Here is a 23,875-nt window from a genome sequence, read left to right as displayed (position 1 = left end):
ATCAAGATACAGAGAGCACAGAGGGCCCGAAACAAGTTGAACACAAATAGGACCACACCAAGACATATTATAATAAAAATGGCAAAATTAAAAGAGGATTCTAAAGGCAGCAAGAGAAGAACAAATAGTTAATTATAATGGAACCCCCATAATGCTAGCAGCTCGTTTCTCTACAGAAAGACTACAGGCAAAAAGAGAGTGGCAACATATATTCAAAGTTCTAAAAGGAAGAAATTTGCAGCCTAGAATACTCTACCCAGCAAGAATATCATTTAAAATAGAGGAGAAATAAAGAATTTCTCCAACAAACAAAAACTAAAAGAGTAGAGCAATACTAAGCCCATTCTAAAAGAAATGCTGAAAGACTCCTCTAAATTAAAAAAAAAAAAAAAAAGAGTAAGAAAAAACAGGATGGAGGAAATAACAACTGGAAAATAATCACTTAAATTAGCTAGTATACAGATTTAAAAGAAAAAAAGGGCAACAGAAGAAAGGGTGGGGGAAAAAACTGTAACTGCAATGTATACATCTAAGGATGACCTGACCCCCTTGCTGTACAGTGGGAAAATAAAAAAAAAAAGGGGGGGGGGGAAACCTATTATAAAAGGAACAATAAACACAAGAAATAGCAAAATGATCAACATGAAGATGCTAAAAAAGGATATCAAAACCATAAAATGTGGGGAAGGAAAGTAAGAACATGCTCTTTTTTAAAGAATATGTTTGAGCCTATATGACTATCAGGCTAAAGCAAGCAGATATAAGAAGGCATTAACATAACTGAAAAACTGGGCAACCACAAATCAAAACAAAACAATACATTCACAAAAACTAAAACAAGGACACAAGCATAAAATAAAAGGAAATCATCAGACAGAAAATAAAAAGAAAGAAAGGAACAAAGGAGAAACATACACTCAATTGGAAAACAAGGTTTAAAATGGCAATAAATATGTATTTATCAATAATTACCTTAAGTGTGAATAGACTGAATGGTCCAATCAAAAGACATAAAATGGCAGAATGGATTAAAAAAACAAAAGCCTATAATATACTGCCTACAGGAGACTCACTTTAAGGCAAAGGACACATATAAATTGAAAGTGAGGAGATGGAAAAAGTTGTTTCATGTGAAAGGAAAGGACAGGAAAGCAGGAGTTGCAGTATTCATATCAGACAAAATGGACTTTAAAATGAAGGCCATAAAGAAAGGCAAAGAAGAACACTATTTAATTATAAAAGGATCCATTCAAGAAAAGGATATTATTACACTTGTCAATATATATGCCCCTAATATAGGATCACCCAAATACATACCAAAAAACACTAATGGACATAAAAGTAGAAATTGATGGGAATACAATAATTGTAGGAGATTTAACACCTCATTCACATCAACAGAAAGATCCTCTAGATAGAAAATCAATAAGGCAGGAGAGTTCCTAAATGACACAATGGAAAACTTAGATTTAATTGATGTTTTTGGGACAATACATCCCCCCAAAAAAACCATAATATGCATTCTTTTCAAGTGCACATGGAACATTCTCAAGGATTGAGCACATACTGGGGCAAAAAACTAACCTCAACAAATTTAAGAATTTATAAATTATTTCATGTATCTTCTGTGACCACAATGGCATGAAACTAGAAATCAGCCACAGGGGAGAAAATGAGAAAAAACTGACTACATGGAGACTAAACAACATGCTACTAAAAAACCAATTGATCAACAGGAAATTAAAAGGGAAATTTAAAAATACCTCAAGACAAATGATAATGAAAATACAACCATTTAAAGTCTATGGGATGCCACAAAAGTGATTCTTAGAGGGAAGTTCATAGCAATACAGATCTTCCTCAGAAAAGAAGAAAAATCTCAAATCAACAACTTAATCTACCACCTAAAAGAATTAGAAAAAGAAAAAAAAAAAAACCTAAAGCCAGCAGAAGGAAGGAAATTATAAAGATCAGAGAGGAAATCAATAAAATAGAGATTCACGAAACAATAGAAAAAAATCAATAAAACCGAAACTGGTACTTTGAAACAGTAAACAAAACTGACAAACCTCTGGCCAGACTCACCAAGAAAAGGACTGAAAGAACTCAAATAAACAATAAGAAATGAAAAGGAAGAAATCTCAACAGATACTGCAGAAATACAAAAAAATAATAATAACAGCACAAAAGAATACTATGAACAATTATATGCTAATAAATTTGAAAACCTCGAAGAAATGGGCAAATTTGTAGAGACATATAGTCTGCCAAAACTGATCAAGAATAAATAGATCGGAGTTCCCGTCGTGGCGCAGTGGTTAACGAATCCGACTAGGAACCATGGGGTTAAGGGTTCGGTCCCTGCCCTTGCTCAGTGAGTTAACGATCCGGCGTTGCCGTGAGCTGTGGTGTAGGTTGCAGACGCGGCTCGGATCCTGCGTTGCTGTGGCTCTGGCATAGGCCGGTGGCTACAGCTCCGATTCAACCCCTAGCCTGGGAACCTCCATATGCCGCGGGAGTGGCCCAAGAAATAGCAACAACAACAAACAACAAAAGACAAAAGACAAAAAAAAAAAAAAAAAAAAAAAAAAAGAGAGAGAATAAATAGATCAATGGAACAGACTAATCACTAAAAATGAAATTGAATATGTAATTTAAAAAAAAAACACTCCCTAACCACAAAAGTCCAGAACTAGATGGCTTCACAGGCAAATTCCACCAAATATACAGAGAACTTCTACCCATCTTTCTTAAACTTTTCCAACAGACTGAAGAAAGGAACACTCCCAAAGGCATTCTATGAAGACATCATCACCCTAACACCAAAACCAGACAAACATATGACCAAAAAAGAGAATTAGAGGCCAATATCTTTGATGAATATAGATGCAAAAATTCTCAACAAATTTTTAGTCAACTGAATCCAACAACATATAAAAAAGATCATACACTACGACCAAGTGGGATTCATCCCAACTTCACAAGGGTGGTTCAGAATATGCAAATCAATCAATGTCATACACCACATTAAAAAAAAGTCAAAAACCCCATGATCATCTCAATAGATGCGGAAAAAGCATTTGACAAAGTCCAACATCCATTCATGATAAAAACTGTTACCAAAGTGGGTATATAGGGAACATAATTTAACATAACACAAGCTGCTTATGACAAACCCACAGCCAATATAATACTCAGCAAAGAAAAGCTGAAATCATTTCCATTAAAATCTGGAACGAGATAAGTATGCCAACTCTTACCACTTTTATTCAACATAGTATTGAAAGTCCTAGCCACAGCAATCAGACAAAAGAAATAAAACATATCCAAACTGGAAGAGAGTGGTAAAATTGTCAGTCTATGCAGATGACATGATACTACATGTAGAAAATCCTAAGGACTCTATACAAAAACTACTCAAATTGGTCATGAATTCAGCAAAGTAACAGGATACAAGATTAACATTCAGAAATTGGTTGCATTTCTGTATACCAAAAATGAAATATTAGAAAAGGAATATAAAAATACAATGCCTTTTAAAATCACACCCCCAAAAATTTAATCTGAGGGATAAACTTGACTAAGGAGGTGAACAACTTATATGCTGAGAACTATAAAACATTAATCAAGGAGATTAAAGAGTATTCAAAGAAATGGAAAGATATTTCACGCTCCTATTTTGGAAGAATTAATACTGTTAAAATGGCAATACTACACAAAGCAATCTGCAGATTCAATGCAACCCTTGTCAAATTACCCATGACATTTTTCATATAACTAGCACAAACAATCCAAAAAAGTATATGGAGCAATAAAAGACCCAGAATTACCAAAGCAATCCTGAGGAACAAAAACCAAGCAGGAGGCATAACTCTCCCAGGCTTCAGACAATATTACAAAGCTATATTAATCAAGAGAGTGTGATACTGGTACAAAAATAGACATACAGACAAATGGAACAGAATAGAAAACTCAGAAAGACACCCAGATACCTATGGTCAATTAATCTTTGACAAAGGAGGCAAGAACATACAGTGAGAAAAAGACAATCTTTTCAGCAAGTATTGCTGGGAAACCTGGACAGCAGCATGCAAATCAATGAAACTAGAACACACCATCACACCCTGCACGAAAATAAACTCAAAATGGCTGAAAGACTTAAACATAAGACATAACACATAAAACTCCTAGAAGAGAACGTTCTCTGACATCTACCATACAAATGTTTTCTTAGGTCAGTCTCCCAAAGCAATAGAAATAAAAACAAAAACAATGGGACCTAACCGAACTCACAAGCTTTTGCACAGAAAAGGACACCTTAAAAAAAAAAAAAAGACAACCTATAGAATGGGAGAAAATAGTTGCAAATGATGCAACTGACAAGGGCTTATGCTCCAAAATATATAAACAACTCATACAACTCAACAGCAGGAAAAAAAAAAAAAAAAGAAAAACCCAATTGAAGAATGAGCAGAAGAACTGAATACACATTTCTCCAAAGAAGACATACAGATGGCCAACAGGTACATGAAAAAATGCTCAACATCCTATTAGAGAAATGCAAATTAAAACTACAATGAGGTATCACCTCACACCAGTCAGAATGGCCATCATTAACAAGTCAACAAATAACAAACGCTAGAGAGGGTGTGGAGAAAAGGGTACCCTCCTTCACTGTTGGTGGGAATGTAAATAGGTAAAACCACTATGGGAAACAGTATGAAGGTACCTCAGAAAACTAAATATAGAATTATTATATGATCCAGGAATCCCACTCCTGGGCATATATCTGGGCAAAACTTTCATTGAAAAAATACGTTCATAGCAGCACTATTCACAATAACCAAGACATGGAAATAACCCAAATGTCCATCAACAGATGAATGGATTAAGAAGATATGGTACATATACACAATGGAATACTACTCAGGCACAAAAAAAGAACAAAAGAATGCCATTTGCAGCAACATAGATGGAACTAGAGACTGTCATGCTAAGTCAGAAAGAGAAAGACATATCATATGATGTCACTTATATCTGGAATCTAATAAATCTCACAAACGAACCTATCTACAGAAAAGAAAAAAGCACATGGTTGTGGAGAACAGACTTGTGGTCGCCAAGGGGAGGGGAAGGGAGTGGTAGGGACTGGGAGTTTGGGGTTAGTGGATGCAAACTATTGCAATGAGATCCTGCTGTGTCGCACAGGGAACTCTATCTAATCACTTGCGCTGGAATGTGATCGAGGATAATGTGAGAAAAAGAATGTCTATATATGTATAATTAGGTTAATTTGCCGTACAGCAGAAATTGACAAAACATTGTAAATCAACTATAATAACTTTTTTTAAAAAATCCAAACTGCTGCTGCAATCTCAACTGTTGCAGTGACAATGGTGGATCCTTAACCTGCTGCACCACAAGGGAACACCTCAATAAGGCTTCTTTCACTCAGCATAATGTTTTTTGGCAACAAAACATAATACATTAATTACGTGATGTTCTCTTCAAGCTATGTTTTCTTTCTCTTCCCTCTTGCCAACCAGTATCTTTTTTGTTTTGACTAATGACAATCTGTACTATACTGATTTTTACTAAGTGCTTTCAAATTGCAATTAAACGAAAGGAAGCAAATAACAGAAAAATACATGTAATCTCATGAAAAAGTTTTAAATATAAAAAATCACATCCATGCCTATTTAATTCTCAAAAAACCAAACAAAACCAAAATAACCATATTATAATGTTAAAAGATATTTAAAGCTCAAAAATATCTGCAGAAATATGGAAACAAACAAACAAAAAAGACATAGAAAATTTGAAATAGTACCACAAAGAACTTCTAGGAATAACTTTTAAAAGAATAATCAGGGTGTTCCCTGGTGGCATAGTGGTTAAGGATCTGGTGTTGTCACTGCTGCTGTGCAGGTTTGATCCCTCAGGCATAGCCAGCAACAAAGAAAGAAAATCAAAATTAAAACTCAGATTTTTTCTTACTTTTTATTGTGATAAAATGTAACATAACATGAAATTTACCATTTATCATTCTTAAGTGTACACTTCAGTGGCATTAAGTATGTTCATATCACTCACTGCCTTTTACCAGGACCTTTCCATCTTCCCAAATGGAAACTCTGTACCCTTTACATACTAACTCTGTATTCCCTTTTCCCCAGTCTCTGGCAACCAACATTCTTCTTTGTGTCTCTATGGATTTGACTACTCTAGGTACCTCCTATAATGAAACCATATAGTATTTATTTTCCCTTTTGTGTGTGGCTTAAATATCAGCTTATGTTATTGGCAGCCATTTTCAATGGCACTTACTTTTATTCATCCGTATTACTGGTTTTCACTTTTTTATATGAGTTATAGTGTTATGAATAATTTACATTTTTTTATTGTTGCTATACCATATGTTTAAAACCATATGTTTACACAATAGAAGGAATTTGGTGCTTTAATTTTGGTGAAATAAAGGGAAAATGAAAAAAAGTTGAGCTCCTACACTGTAATAAACAGCATCAAGTTCTCACACACATAAAAATAGCTTAGCATATATGTCTTCAAGTTTCACCCACATTATAGTAACAACATTTTCTTCCTTTTAAAAAAATTATGATATACACAACATAAGCTTTATCATCATAACTGTTTTGAAGTATACAGTGGTTTGAATAGATTCACATTCTTGTTCAGCCATCACCAACATCTATACCAGTAACTATTTTCATCTGTTAAAACTGAAACTGTACCTGTTAAATAGCAACTACCCATTCTCCCCTTTGCTCAGCTCCTGGCAACCACAATTCTCCTTTCTGTCTCTATTAATTTAAGTACCCTAAGAATTCCTGCTGTGAAGCAGTGAGCTAAGGATCCAGCATTGCCAAAGCTGTGGTACAGGTCACAGCTGTGGCTCAGATTTGAATCCTGGCACCAGGAACTTCCGTATGCCACAGGTGCAGCCAAAAAAGAAAAAAAAATTAATTACTCTGTCTTATATAAGTGGAATCATATAGTTTTTGTCCTTCTGTAATTGACATATTTCACTTAGCATAGTGTCCTCAAGGTTCATCCATGTTGTCGCACATTGCACATTTCCTTCTTTTTTAAGGCTGGATAATATTCCATTGTATGTATACAAAACATTTTGCTTATCCATTCACCTGTCTACGGACACTTGCGTGGCTTCCACATTTTAGTTCTCAAAAACAATGCTGCTATGAACAGGAGTGTACAAATACCTCTTCAAGGTCCTGCTTTCAAATCTTTTGGGTAAATATCCGCAAGTGGAATTACTAAATCATATGATAATTCTATTTTTAATTTTTTGTGGAAATATACTGTTTCTCACAGCAGCTATATCATTTTATATTCCCACTAACAATGTACAAGTGTTCCAATGTCATCTTTTCCTCACCAAGGCTGATTGTTTTCTGTTCTTTTAATAGTAGCCATCTTAATAGGTATGAGGTAGTATCTTATTGTATTTTTGATTTATACTTCATTAATGATTACTAATGTTGAGCATATTTTAATGTGCATAATGGCCATTTGTATATCTTCTTTGGAGAATAATCTATTTAAGAGCTTTGCCCATTTTAAAATTGAATTGTTTTTTTATTTTGAGTCTTAGGAGTTCTCTGTATATTCCAGATACAAATCAATTATCAGTTAGATATATGATTTGCAAATATTTTCTCCCATTCTGTGGGTTGCCTTTCTGCTCTGCTAATAGTGTCTTTTGATGCACAAATTTTTAATTTTCATGAAGTCCAATCGGTCTATTTTTTTTTGTTACCTATGACTTAGTTTCATATCCAAGAACTCTTGGCCTAACCCTATGTAATGAGCCTTTGTCCTACGTTTTCTTTGAAGAATTTTATTGCTCTAGAGCTTACATTTAGGTTCTTTATCCGTTTTGAGTTAATTTTTGTATATAGTTTTTAGATAATGACACAGTTTCATTTTTTCCAAAGGATAACCAGTTTTCCCAGCATCATTTATTGAAAAGACTATCATTTCTCCATTAAATGGTCTTATCAAAAATCACTTGACCATAAATGCAAATGGTTATTTCTGGGTTCTTTGTTCTAGTCTATTTATCTTTATCAATGCCTTTATATCAATACAATACCATTTTGATTACTGTGGTTTGGTAGCAATTTTTGAAATTGGGAGGTGTGTGTCTTCTGATTTTATGATTCTTTTCAAAGATTGTTTTGGCTATAGAGTGTCCCTTGAGCTTCTATATGAATTTTAGGATGAATTTTTCTATTTCTGCAAAAAAAAAAAAAAAAAATATCGAGGGAATTTTGACAGGGATTACATTGAATCTGTGGATCACTTTGGATAGTACTGCAATCCATGAACATGGGATGTTTCTATTTATTTATGTATTCTTTAACTTTCAGCAATGTTTTATAGTTTTATTTGTGTAAGTCTTTCACATCCTTGGTTAATTTCTAAACATTTTTTTTTTGTCTTTTGTCTTTTTTGTTGTTGTTTTGTTGTTGTTGTTGCTATTTCTTGGGCCGCTCCCGCAGCATATGGAGGTTCCCAGGCTAGGGGTTGAATCGGAGCTGTAGCCACCGGCCTACGCCATAGCCACAGCAACGCGGGATCCGAGCCGCGTCTGCAACCTACACCACAGCTCACGGCAACGCCAGATCGTTAACCCACTGAGCAAGGGCAGGGACCGAACCCTCAACCTCATGGTTCCTAGTCGGATTCGTTAACCACTGCGCCACGACGGGAACTCCCTAAACATTTTTTTCTTTTTGATATTATAGTAAATAAAATTGTTTTTAGAGTTCCCTGGTGGTGCAGCAGGTTCCCTGGCATTGTCACTGTTGTGGCTCATGCCACTGCTATGGCACAAATTTGATTCCTGGCCCAGGAACTTTCACATGCCAGGGCATGGCCAAAAAGAAAAAAAAAGAAATACAATTTTTTTGTAATTTCCTTTTCAGATGTTCATGTATAGAAATGCAACTGATTTTTGTGTGTCGATTTTATGTCCTGCTACTTTGTTGAAGTTATTTATTAGTTCTAACTGGGTGTGTGTGTAATCTTTACAGTTTTCTACATATTAAGGTCATATCACCTGCAAACATATAATTTTGCTTTTTTTCTATTTTGGATTCCTTTTATTTCTTTTTCTTGCTTAATTGCTCCAGTTAAAATTTCCAGTACCATGCTAGATATAAACAGTGAAAGCAAGCACCTTGCCTTGTTCTTTATCTTAGAATAAAAGCTTTTAATCTTTCACCATTGAGTTTATGTTTGCTGTGGGTTTTTCATTTGTGGCTTTTATGATGTGGAAGTAGTTTCCTTCTATTTCTAGTTTGTTGAGTGTTTTTATAATGAAAGCATGTTGAATTTTGTCAAATGAGTTTTCTACATCAATCGAAGTAATTACATGGGCTTTTTCCTTCACTCTGTTTGTGTGACATATTACATTGATCAATTTGTTTATGTTTAACCATCTTTGCATTCTAGGAATAAATCCCACTTGGTTGGTCATGGTGCATAATCCTTTTAATATGCTGCTAATTTCTGTTTGCTAGTATTTTGCTGAGGATTTTTGCAATGTTCATAAGGTACGTTGGTCTGTCGTTTTCTTTTCTTGTAATGCCTGTGTTTGGCTTTGATATCAAGGAAATCCTGGTTTTATAGAATGAGTTAGGAAATGTTAGCACCTATTCAATTTGGGAGGAGAAATTTTTTGGGGAAAAAAGTGTTATTTCATCTTCTTTTTATGTTTGGTAGAATTCACCAGTGAAAACAACAAGTCACTGCCTTTCTTTGCTGGGAGATTTTTGGCTACTGATTCATTACTCTTTTATATCTAATTAGATTTCCTATTTTTTCCTGATTTAGTTTTTATAAGTTTGGTGTTTCTAGGAATTTGTCCAGTGCATTTAGGTTATTCAATTTGTTGGTATACAACTGTTCACTATACTATCTTGTAGTCCTTTTATTTCTATAGAATTGGTAGTAATGTCCCCACTTTCATTTCTGATTTTAGTAATTAGAATTACTAAATTTTTCTTGATTTATTAAGAAAAATTTGTTGATCTTGATATTTCAAAGATCAACTTTTGATTTCATTATGTTCTCTGTGGTTTTTCTATTCTCTGTTTAATTTGTATCTGCTCCAATTTGTATTATTTCCTTCCTTTTGCTAGATTTAGGTTTAATTTATTCTTCCGTTTTTATTTCCTTAAACTGTAAAGTTAAGTTGTTGATTTATTTCTTTTTTAATGTATATGTTTACATCTATAAATTTCCCCCAGTACAACTTTAACATTTTCCCATAAATTTTATTATGTTGTGTTTTTATCTTCATTCATCTCTTCAGTATTTTCTAATGCCTCTGTGATTTCTTTTTTGACCCATTGGTTATTTAAAAGTATGTCATTTAACTTCCACAATTTTGTGAATTTTCTAGTTTTCCTTTTATTATTGATTTCTAACTTTATCTAACCATGGATAGAAAGAATACTTTGTATATCTATCTTTTAAAATCCATTGAGGCTTAATTTGTGGCCTAACACATAATCTATCCTGAAATACATCCCATGTGCTCTTGAGAAGAATGTATATACTATTTTTATTGGGTAGAGTGTCCTGTTTATGCCTGTTACATCTAATTGGGTTAATATGCTGTTTAAGTCCTCTACTTCTTTACTTATCTTCTTTCTGTTTGTTCTGTCCACTACTGTGAGTGCTGTATTAAAGTCTCCAACTACTATTGTAAAACTATTTCTCCCTTCAAGTCTATTGGGTTTTGCATCATATATTTTAATAGTATGTCATTAGGTGCATAAATGTTTTTATAATTGTTATATTTTCTTGCTCCATTGAACTTTTATTAATACAGTATGTCCTTCTCTGTGTCTTAGAGACTTTTTTTTTTTTCTGTCTTTTTAGGGCTGCACCTGCAGCATATGGAGGTTCCCAGGCTAGGGGTCGATTCAGAGCTACAGCTGCTGGCCTACACCACAGCCACAGCAATGCGGGATCCGAGACCTATCTTCAAGCTACACCGCAGTGCATGGCAATGCCGGATCCTTAACCCACTGAGCGAGGCCAGGGATCCAACCTGCAACCTCATGGTTCCTAGTTGGGTTCCTTAACCACTGAGCCATGACGGGAATTCCATTACAGACTTTTTTGATTTTAAGTCTATTTTGTCTGATATTAGCATAGCCACCCTGCTCTTTTTGGTGGTTACTATTTGTATGGAATATCATTTTCCATCTTTTTGCCCTCAAAAGGCTTGTGTCTTTGGATCTCAAGTAAGACTCTTATAAACAGAATCATGTGTTTTTACCCATTCTGCAGTCTCTGTCTTTTGATTGGACAGTTTAATACACTTACATTTGAAGTCATTTCTGATAAAAAGGACTTACTTTTGTTATTCCACTGTCCCATATGCCTTATAGCTTTCTCTCTCTCATTTCATGTGTTACTGCCTTCTTTTGTGTTTAGTGAAATGTATAAATTCCTTTCTCCTTTCCTTTTGTGTATATTCTATACCTATTTTCTTTGTGGTTACCATGGGGATTACTTTTAACATCCTAAAGTTATAATACTCTAATTTGAATTTATAGCAGTATAACTTTAAGAACATAAAGAAACTCGGTTTCTTTACAGATCCATCCCCACATCTTTGGATTATTGATGTCACAAAATTACATATTTATATATGTGTGCCCCAAAACACAAACTAATAATTAATTTAAAATGCATTAGTCTTTTAAATTTTGTAGAAAACAAGATTTGGAGTTACAAACAAAAGTTACAGTAGTACTAGCTTTTATATTAATAATTGTTTTATCCTTTAGATGGATTAGTCTCTTAAGTCACATAGAAAACAAAAAGTGCAGTTACAAACCATTGCTACAATAATGCTTGCTTTGATAATTGCCCATGTTTTTATCATTACTGAGATCTTTATTTCTCCATGCTGATCAAGTTACTGTATAATGTCCTCTCACTTCACTTTGTAGGACTCCCTTGAGCATTTCTTGCAGGGCATGGCTAATGGTCACGAATTCCTTCAGCTTTTGTTATCTGGGAATATCTTAATTTCTCAATTTTTCAAATGACAATTTTGCTGGACACAGGATTCTTGGTTGACAGGCTTTTTTTTTTTTCATTCAGCATTTTGAATATTTTAATTCTCTGTTCATTTTTCTTCCGTCTTTTTTCTTTCTGTTCCTCAGAATAAATAATAACCACCATCCCATCTTAAAATTTGTGGATTCTTTCTTTTGCCTGCTCAGATCTACCTGTGAATCTCTCTAGTAGATTTTTCATTTCAGCTATTGTACTTTTCAGCTCCAGAATTTCTTTTTGGTTTTTTTTTTTTTTTTTTTTTTGTCTTTTTTTGCCATTTCTAGGGCCACTCCCGTGCGGCATATGGAGGTTCCCAGGCTAGGGGACAAATCGGAGCTGTAGCCACTGGCCTACGCCAGAGCCACAGCAACATGGGATCCGAGCCGCGTCTGCAACCTACACCACAGCTCACAGCAACGCCGGATCGTTAACTCACTGAGCAAGGGCAGGGACCGAACCCGCAACCTCATGGTTCCTAGTCGGATTCGTTAACCACTGCGCCACTACGGGAACTCCCTTTTTGGTTTATTTTTAGGTTTTCTATCTCTTGAGAATTTATATCTCTTTATTGATATTTCCATTCTGTTCACACGTCTTTTTCTTCACTTTATCCGCATATTCCTTTAGATTTTGTGGTATCTTTAAGATGACTATTTTAAAGTCTTATCGACTACATCTGCCATTAAGTCTCTCTCAGGGACAGATTGTGTTAAATTATTTTTTCTTTTGAATGGGTTATATTTTCTTGTTTTCTTTGTATGCCTTGTAATTTTTTGTTGAACAATGGACATTTGAATCTAATTATGTGGGAACTCTAAAAAGCAAAGTTCTCTCATTTCTTTGGGGTTTTCTACTTTTTGTTTTTATTTTTTGTTTATTTTTTTTAAATTGTCTTATGCTGTTGCTGTGAATTGTACACTAAGGTCTTTAAGATCTTTTCTGAACCTCTCACTAAGGCATGCATGGTCACTTCCAAATTTTTTCTATAAGGGCAGTTGTTTTTGAGTGCCCTAGTCTTTTATGTCTGGCTCCCAAAAGGGGGGAAGGCAAAAAATAAACTGGGGGAAAAATAAGTGGTAGCATTCTAAATCTTCTGGAAGTCACTTCAGCCAGAGAGGAAAGAGATCCCAACAATGGAAAGAGGTGCATGGCTGCCTGCCTTTGACTGCATCTCTGTGATCAAAAGCAGCAATCAGTGATCACACATAGGGTACAGATCCTGATTCTTGGAGGGCAGGAGAACAGTCTTCTTTGCCCTCTCCAGCTCCTCCAAGCAGTGTGCAAGCTGTTCCTGGACATAGACACTTTGCCTGCCACATGGTTGGGGATGGGTGATGGGCAATCAGCTACTATGTTAAGAGCTGAAATTGACCAAAATTAACCATGATTTACCATCCAAGTCTTCTTCTGGAAATTGTAAACTTTCAACAGATTCCAGAGTTCCAAAATTGTATATTAGACAGATTCTGCCAGTACGATAGATTCCTGGCACTTCCTAATCCATCATCTTCATATAATATTCCTCTAAACTCAGATATTTTAACAAAATTTAGAAAAAGCTACAGAAAGAATTTGGGAACTAGAAGGTAAGTCAGTAGAAATTAATCAGAATGAAACACATTTTTAAAAATTGAAAATATGAAAGGATTAAGAGAAGGAAGATGGATTTAGAGGATCAACATTCCTTTAATTAGAGTCAGAGTAAAGGAGAGAAAGAAAAAGGCAAAGTCAATATTTGAAGAGATAATGCCAGCAATTTTCAGAATTGATTAAAGTTTTGAATATGTTCCTGGGTGGTGTTCCACAATAACAGAATTTGCTCTGTTGTCATATTATTGTGAGTGTTAGTAGGACTTGGGAAATTTTTAAATTTTATTAAATCAGAATCATATAACCACACCTCCTAGTTAAAATTCAGTATCAATGTGATAACACACTGCAAAATCAGTCCCTCTTCTGGATGGGAGATGATGATTTACAGCCCAGCTGAAATAGAGCAGAGGAGATTCTTTAGAACACTGATCTCAGGTTAGGCTTCCTTTGAATTCTCCCCAAAGAGCCATGAAGTTCCACTCCTTAAAATCACCATTACTGGTGAAAAAGCATGACTTCCTCAGAGGAGGAAAAAGAAAATCCCATAAGTTTCTACAGCAATAATCTAGGCCAAGGCGCCAGAAAAATTTCTCATGCTCTGTCTTGTCATGAGTTACAATCATTGTTCTGGGAATTTTCTCAGGGGCTTGGCATTTTTCCTTATAAACAAAACCACATATCATTCTTGAAGCTGTCTGATAACTGGAATGCAAGCAATTGCAGCATCTTTTCCAGGCCAAAGTGTGATGCCCGGTGGTCCCAAGTGGCAGCCAGAGGTTTGGGTTTCACTTTTCACTTCCCAGTGGAACTTCTTCCTCTCTGGACACATATGGACACAGCCATCTCCTCAGACCTCCCCAATCTGGCACCAGGCCTCTCATTCATGGACCTCTGAGGGCTTCTTCCTCTATCTCACAGAGCCTGTGCTTTTCTCTGCCTGGAGACAAGGGCTAAGTTTTCTGAGGACTTATTAGTGTGGACGTGAGATGCTTGAGATCACTGGATCAAGTCCACATGGCTGGTACAGCATGTCCCTTGTCTGTAAATTAATTCTGGGATGAAGTTTACAAGATAAAGTTTGATAACCTCTTGGATAAATGATGTAGGCTCAGAGACAGTTTAAATAAATCTAACTAAACAGAAAAGAAATAATCATTTGCAAGCCCCCCCCCATAATCTTTCTTCTTGTTTCCCTCACTCTGTTTCTTTTTTTTCCCCTCCGTTAAGGATAGGGTATCTCTTTTTGTGTCATCTTGATCATTACGTGCCCTGAGAACAGAGCTCCTGATTCCTTTGGAGTTGGACTAGGGAGTGCCCTTCACGTCTGTCTGGTTATCAGCCCTGCTGTTTGCAGTGCTGGACCCTTTCCCAGGTGCCTTCAAGACTGACCATAGTAGGACAGGCAGCAGGTGACCCCCAGGTATTCTCAGCTATCTTGACAATCTTCTCTCATTTGAGTAGGAGGTCTCCCCTTCCTCAGCCTCTTCTCTACACCGGTTCCTCCCTTGTACTTCCACCCTACACTCTTCCTTTCTCATAAAACCTCAGTGATTTCCTGTCCTCTTAAGGATCAAGGCCAAGCTTGTTCCTCTGGGTTCCAAGGCCTTCCTTAGTCTGATCCCAAGTCTCTCCCTGATCTCCAACTCTCATCTGATCTGGTGGTTTTCAACCAGATGTGCCCTAGAGGGTGTTTGGAAATGCATGGAAGGCTTTCAGTTGTCCCAAGGGTGGGGGTGGCAACTGGCATGTAGTGGGCAGTGTTTAGGCATGCAAATCACCCTCTGATGCCCAAGATGGTCCCACACACTGAACAATTGTCCCATCCTGATGTCAGCAGTGCCCCTGTTGAGAAACACTGCTTGATTCTGACCAAACTTGTTCACTCTCCATCCATCAAACCAGTTACGTATGTCTGTCCTTACTGTTCCACCCTGTCTGGAATGTCCCTCCTTTCTTCTTTGATTATATTACCTATTTTCAAGAACTGCTCTGCCTAAATGCCCTCCTGAAGCCACCATGCCTCTTGATCCCTGAGAGCACCATCATCTATGACTGAGTGGCTGGCAGAGTCATGAGAAGGATGTGGATTCTGGAATGGCACAGATACAAGTGTGAGTCTCATTCTGCCACTCTAGCCACATGGCTCTAGCATGTGGTAGGAGATCCTTTTGTGCTACATATTTTTAAATTCCTTTCAACACATTGCATGTATTCATGTGTGGAGTCACCATTCACCCCCAAGACTGTGAAGCTGAAGCACTAGGTCCTACCATTCTAGACAGGAACTATGTAGGCAGAAACTCTTATTCAGCCACATAAAATGTCTTAGGATGTGAGCCCCTGAGAGGGGGCAAAGAGAGAAGCACCTGGGAGGAAGCACCCCCAAATCCTGACTTTTCAATCTGACACAGAGTATCACTGCAGGGCCACCTCCCCACTCCTCTATTCAGCTCTCTCCTTGCTCTAGTTCTGTACCACAGACATCCCAACTACCTTGAAGTCCTCCCAGCTTGGCTTTGCTCTGTGTCCTGAGAAACATCCTTGTCTCCTAGTAAGAAATGGCAGATATGAAGTCAGAGAACAGCTTCATCACATTTAGCCAAAGACACAGGGCATCATGGATATCCAGGGAGTATGCAAGGGCCAAGGCCAGGCCAGCCCACGCCCTTTGGCTTCAGTTTAAACCCAAATCTCTCCAAGTTGTGCATTGACCCTTCACAAGCACTCAGGAGCCAGCTGGTGACTGCTCAGGATGTCAATCACTCGGTAATCTTTAAGAATTGAAAGTTGATGAAGTTTCTGGTAAGGGATGACCAAAGGTGATACTGCAAGTCAGGGAACTCCATCCAATCCCTTCCAAAGTTAGCAACAACCCCCAAAGTGTAAGAAGATGCATCAGTAATATTCCAAAAACCTTCTAGGGCAGTAGTTTGATCATAAGGCACTGGATGTGATATGCTTTGAAGATGAAAAAGTGGGCCCAGCCTAATGTGAGTTTATGGGCAGATGGAGCAGACATCACCCTCCTATATGGGGGAAGGAGTGAGGACTGAGCCAGAGGCCTGGATCTGGGCACCACACACAGCTTCTCTGGGCTTCTGTCTTCTTATCTCATCCATGAGAATGTTGTTCTATAAAGACTGCTTCCTGATGGAGATGATCCAGTTAAATACCCAATAGGGATTGATAAGTCATTGGAATGATCATGTTGGTTTTTTATTAGGATGCCGACCCTTATCACAGAAGTATTCCTACCCAACTGTCCACAAATGCACCTTAAGGACACCCAGCTCTCTCCAGTCACCAGATCCACCTGCGAGGCCTCCATCTGACCAGGTTCCATGTTTCTTGGGTCATGGCTCAAGCTGTGCTCCTTGCTCCAGTCATTTGTCACTTAACCCCTTGGATCACCTTCTTTAGGTCTTTACAGATTCTGCTACCAGCACTAGGGCGAGGCCAGCTCCATCAGGGCCCTTGAGTGGTGAGTCAAATGGCACCTGTGACCCAAAGGCCAGAACAAAGAAACTTCGATGATTCCACAAACCACACTCCAGTGGGGTGGTGGCTGGTGTTCAGCCAGAACACCCTGTGAGAAGTGCCAAGCACCAGTTTGGCTTTCTGGTCTCAGAGAGAAGGTGCTGTGACTGTCCCAATAGAGTTGGGGATGGAGCTGGTTGTGTGGCACACACTTGCTGATGCCTCTCTCAATGCAGGGTCCCATCAGAACCATGATCATTTGCACTCCTAGGAAAGATTCCAAAAGAGAAAGGCTGAGGGTATGTCCCTGGCCAAGGTCAAACACAGGCTCTCTTCCTAGAAGTTGGAGAATCCCACCTTCAGCATGGAGAAACATGAATCCTTCTCAAACCCATGCCCAGCAACACAGCAACAGAAAGAGAAATCACAATAAAAACTCACATCAAGGACATGAGTTAGACCTAGACCAACCATTGTAAACCAGGAAGGCTCCAGCTCTTGTCACCAGCTGTGAGGCAACCTTAGGATGGTAGCCCTAAAGTCATCAAATCCCACAGAAACCACTCTAACCATCCGAAGAGAGAATTAATCCTGGAGATTCTTGCTGGTTTGCACAGCAGAGAACCAATACATGCATTTCAGACTGTTAACAAGGAAGCAAATGGAAACGACTCTCAGTAAATTAGACAATTTTATTAACTGAATTTTATTATTGAATATCTCAGGCCCCTTGAATATTGTGTTGAAATGACATTGGTAAGCTATGCAAAGTATTCACAGCTTGCATCCTACAAAATCAGATACCTCCATCAGATCCCTTTTGGAAGTGAGATCAAGAGTAAAGTATTAAAATCCACAAAACCGTGTGAAAAGGAATATTGTGATAAGCTACTCTTTTGCAGCCCTTTGGAGGCCTGGAAAGGCTAAGTGTGTTCTCATAGTTGTGGCATTGGCTACCCTCCAAAATTTGAGATGGACCCCCAAGGCATTTGGAAGAAAGCACCATTTGGCCAGGAAAAGTAGTACCAAGAGAGGCTCTTGGTCCAGGAATTACAAGGAAAGTAACAATAATGTTAATCAAGTCACTAGAATTGGCTTCACACAAGCTGTCTATGCAACAATTGGCAGAGAATGGCTTTCTATTTATTTGCACAGTTGACCCCAAATCCTTCTTTCCTAGTCTGCGTTAACCTTTTGATCTACTTGTTCTTAAAAGCGCCCAGAGAGTCCCTTGTAAATACAATGACCAAAAATTCCTGCTAGCGCACAACTGACAAAAAACTTGAAAGGAACTAGAAGTCAACCCACTGACCCTGGCCTGGAACCTCTATGCTAAAGTAGGGTCCATTTATAATCCGTGAACCAAAGGTAGGTGCAGGGTCATTTTCCAAGAGCTTCAGTGGCAGAGACCAATCTTTTGTGGGAGGAAATGGGACTATTTAGATCACAAGAGAAGGACCTTGAAGTGCTCCAGTTTGCTCTGTGCACCTACCCTACCCCTGGTTGTTCTGGAGGCAGCGATCTTAACTTGCCCAAGGCCATTCCTCCTGAGGTTTTTAGGCATTTAAAAAATACTGACTGGCATGACCAATCAGGCAGGTCTAAGCCAAGACAACCTAGCAGTACTCAAATCTGGACGGTCTCAGTCATGTTTTGTCCTATTAACAACTGTTACAATGTATATGTGCATGCATGCATGTACAAAAGGCAACCTCAGGAAGTCTCAATGGCCAGTTGGGTTCATCTAGGCTCAGGTCTGCACCTGGACCTATTCTTTTCTTTGGAGCATTTCCCCAAATGAGTTGCGAAAAAGACCAATTGAACCAATCACTCAATTGGTTCAATTGGCCCAGAAGTGATCCATATCATCTCCCTCACAGCCCTTGGGCTCAGAGGAGTCCTCTGACCCTGCACAAGGAGGTAGAAAAATGGAGCCTCCATGGGGTCCTCAAGAACAGAGCACTGGATCCAGGCAAGCTTAATAAGTCTCCTTCACAGACCAGGTAGACTGACAGGGTCAAAGTCACCTACATAAGGAGGGCTTGGATGAGACTCCAGCCTGGTTCTGTGGTACTCAGTATCTACACACCCAAATCACAGTCATTATGAAGCCCAGGATCTGGACAGGGACCTATGAACAAGGCTGTCTCTGTGAACCAAGCATGTGAGGTGCTGGCAGCTGTCTGTATGCTGGGAGATCCCACCCCAGGAGATTCCTGGGTCTGCTGGCCTCCCCCTTCCTACATCCCCTGGCCTGATGTCACCTATGTCTTGGAATACTGGTCAAGGACCTACTGTGTCACACAGAGAGTGATATTCAATATATTATAATAACCTATAATGGAAAAGAATCTGAAAAAGAGGGAGTTTCCATTGTGGCTCAGCAGGTTATGAACACGACTAGTATCCACGATGCTGGTTCAATCCCTGGTCTTGCTCAGTGCATTAAGGATCCAGTGTTGCTGTGAGCTAGAGTTTAGGTCAGCAGCTACAGTTGCAATTTGACTCCTAGCCTGGGAGCTTCCATATGCTGCAAGTGCAGCCTTAAAAAGCAAAAAAAAAAAAAAAAAAGCATCTGAAAAAGAATATATATATGTTATTATACATAACTGAATCACTTTGTTGTACACCCAAAACTAACACAACACTGTAAATCAATTATACTTCAATTTTAAAAAAAGATTAATCTTCAAAATAAATGGTGGATTTTCATTTGACATCTGACTTGGTAATACACCATGGTGACCACATGCCCCAGGAGTCACCTGGTGGGTTTGAGGCTCACACACAGTTCAATGTCTCAGTTAGCTCAGGTTCTATAACAAAACACCACAGACTGGGTGGCTAGTCTGGAGGCTGGGAGCCCAAGGTCAAGGTGCTGATGGATTGGGTTCTTGTTGGGACCCCACTTTCCTGCTTGCAGATGCCTGCCTTCCCCCTGTGACCCCACATGGGAAAGAGAGCAAGCTCTCTGGGGTCTCTTCCTCTTCTTCCAAGAGTTCTGTTACCCTCTTGAGGGCCTCACTCTTGTGACCTCATCTTAACTGATTACCTCCCAAAGATCCAACCCTTAAACTATCACCCTGGGGGTTAGGGCCTAAGGATATGAATTTGGGGGAGGGGGAGACACAAGCATTCAGGTCATGACAAATGTTCATGCCACGTGGCATTAGTGTCACTGGGGTACACAGAGCATACCTTGAATACTGTCCCAAATCTGCTCCTTCCCTACATAGGAGGTACCTGAGCCCCCTTTCCTGTGGCTTCCTAGGAGAAGGGGTGAGGAGCAGAGAAGGGAGGCCTGCTTTGGTTTTGAGGTTTGGTGTCTTCCGACAGAGACCCTGAGCTTCCATTCCGATACCCTGCCTGCAGCTGGGGCGTGGGCTGTGATAGCGCAGGTCCCCTACTCTGGGCCAAAGAATGGAACAGGCACTGTGCATGTCACAGGTCACACAGCAGCCCTTGAGACCTGTGGCAGTGCCTGGGGTGGGAACGTGCAACTCTAGCTCAGGAGGGTTTGGAGTTGAGCCTCCACCCAAGGCTGGTGGGACAGGCTGCCTCCCCCTTACACATGGTCCAGGCTTTGCCTGACTTGTTCTGACCATCCATTTACAATTAGAGGGCCTGAGCCACTTGCAGTCCTGGGGGTGGGGGGGTGGACGGAGTGGGGCTCCCCCTGTTTTCCTGAGAGCCCCTCCCTCCTACCTCCCTCCCTTGCCGCCACTGTGATATCGGCCCTGGAAACCTGGCTGGCAGGGTAGATCCTTCCCACCAGAATGGCAGGCTTGTGAGGAGAAACTGGAAACCTCTGTGGGTAGCAGGGCTACCTTCTTCACTTGCATCAGCATTAAGAGGCTGCACAACCCACTTTTCCTGTAATTTGCTCTTCCCGCTCTTGTAATCCTGGGCTGAGTGATGTAATGAAAGCCTCTTGGTCCACCGCTTCCTGTGAGGATTTCTTTGGCAGTCTGAGATCCACCAGAACTTTCCCTTCTCGTCCCTTCCAGTGCTCTTTTTCCATCACCCTCTCGATCCATGCAGAGACTTTCTCAATACAACCAGAGCAGCCAGTTCTTGTCTTTAGCTTGCCCCACTCCACCCAAGAGCACACCACGTCTCCTTACAAACCAAGAAGCTTCATGTTGAGAATCTCTGAGAAACTTACTCGGTTGATTACGACACTGCTGAACTTTTGGCAGGACATATGTTTATCCATTTAATTATCATTATTAAGTTTCTCTCCCACTCACATTTTTGGCTTTACGTATTATATCATTTTTGGCTGAGTGTGCGTGACTGGGGGGCAGTGGATGGAAGGGTAAAAAGATGTAATTTGCTCCTCTTGACGTTTTCATTTTCTCCCAAGGACAGCTATCTAAGAGCTATCTGTGGCACTAGGCAAATATTCCTTTCTTTAAATAAATTTTCTATTGTTGCGTCAAAAAGTCCCTGCTATTGTTTCTGCCTCCTCCAGTCTTACTCATGCTCAATCACTTCCTACTTGGGTTATAGAGAGTTTTTATTTCCCGACTGGTCTAAAATGATGCCTTTTGAATATCCCAGAAACCAGACAGACAGAAGAAAGATTGAATCTCAGCTCTGGAAAATAAAATATTAGTCATCTGCTTTACTCACTCATAAAACACGCTGAAGGATTAAAATCCAACTCGCCTGTCCAGATTTCCAAAGTTTTCATCATCCCAGCTCTTCCCATAATTCAAACCAACCTCACCTGTCATATACACCTTCCTCTCCTTGGTGTAACTGCTTCTGTGGACCATTTCCAAGCCATGGGCCAGGGATGACAGTAGGGGAGCTGTGGGGGAGCCCCCAGCAGAACCCCAGGCCTGCCCACTTTCCTACCTAAATATAGGGCTCCCCTGCCCAGGCCCAGCCACCTCCAGGGTACGGTGGTACTGCCAAGGAGCCTCTAGCCCCTGGGACTCCCTGGCCTGAAAGCACCCCTACACATGGCTCTGTTGTAACCACCATTCTCGAACACATCCCTTCTCTTGTTGGCTCTAAGTTTGCCCCTGGGATGTAGGCACCAGCCCAGAATGCTGGCACTGGAACATAGTCACTGGGACATAGGCACAGGGTCCACGCTCTTGTCTAGCCTGGGCGCCCACATTGACACATCTTCACACGACTGGGATGCTGATGTCTTCTCTCTGGTAAGTAGCCTCAGGGAGCAGCCATTTCCTTCCATCACCTGCCCCCCTCGAACAAAACTGTGCTTCTTTGCCCTGCCTGAGCATGGGGTGGTCCTAGGAGAGCCCCCCACCAGGGCTGCATTTCCCACCTCCCTTGCGTTCACATGAGGCCCCGTGACTGGTTTTCATGCCAATGGAATGTAAGCTGATGGGCCGAGTGTCACCTCTAGGCTGAGGTTCTCAAGGAGCAGAAGAGACTCGCCCATCCTCTTCTGGAAAGAGTAAAAGCCAAGGGTCCGGGGGATGCCAAAGACACAAAATGGAAGGGTCCCAGCCCCTGGCATAACACACGGGAGACAAGCTGCTCGTTGACCAAGAGTGCCTGCCTTGGACTATTACCCAAGAGAGACATGAGGTCCATTGTGCCAAGGGGGAGCATTTGTTACAGCGGCCAGTGTTGCCTGCACTCCTCTAATGGCCATCTCTGGCCCACCCTCCCACATGGCTAACTTCCCTGCAAGGGTTGGACCAAAGTCCCAGGGGCCGGGGGCAGCTGCGGCGGTCTGGAACATCCAGAGCTTTTGGCGAGATGACTTCTCCTGTCCCTTGAGGGTTAACCCCAGTCAGTTCCCCTCTCCTCACAAAGACATGGCAGTGCTGCCAGGGAGCAGTGAGGACATAGGGTTTGTTCCCCACTGGAGGTGAGGCTGCCATGGTGTCAAACCCCAGGTGTGCATCTGCACCCTGAGTGCACAGTAGCCCACCTGTCACTACCTCAGGTCTCACACCTGCTAAGCCAGGTAATGATGTCTTTCCCACAGGAACGACGTGAGGCTTTCAAAGCATAAGTGCCCCCAAAGTACCTGGAGCAGTGTGAGGGCTCAGGAAGCATTAACGCTCTTCCACCCCTGTCCCTCTTCCTGAGGAAAAATCCACACACAAAACCATAGCTGGCTGTCTGAAAATCACCTGGAGAAGAAGTTCCTATTATGGTTCAGCAGGTTAAGAAGCCAACTGGTATCCATGAGGATGTGGGTTCAATCTGTGGCCTCACTCAGTGGGTTAAGGATCCAGCGTCGCTATAAGCTACACTATAGGTTGCAGACAAGGCTCAGATCCTGTGTTGCTGTGGCTGTGAATGTGGTGTAGGCCAGCAGCTGTAACTCCAATTCAACCCCTAGCCCGGAACTTCCATATGCTGTAGGTGTGGCCCTTAAAAAAAAATAAAAAAAGAAGAAGAAGAAAGAAAGGGAGGGAGGAAGGAAGGAAGGAAAGAAAGATAATCACCTGGAGAAGCAAAAAGGACAAGCCAGATGGGGTACATTACTTCCAACATCCTAACTGGAGTGAGTTCAACAGGGCTGGCATGTCTCAGGGAGGTCAGTGGACTGGGCCTCATCAGGAAGGCCACCCAGGCCTGTCACGACCATTTATCAAACTCCCAGCCATGGCAAGAGGCCCAAAAAAGACCCCTTCACTCCCACCTAGGCCCAGCTCATGACAGGAAGCAGCTGGCCCAGAGCTCT

This window comes from Sus scrofa, chromosome 1, assembly GCF_000003025.6.
Source record: "Sus scrofa isolate TJ Tabasco breed Duroc chromosome 1, Sscrofa11.1, whole genome shotgun sequence".
Classification (NCBI taxonomy): Eukaryota; Metazoa; Chordata; class Mammalia; order Artiodactyla; family Suidae; genus Sus; species Sus scrofa.
Note: the sequence above shows the minus strand (reverse complement) of the source record.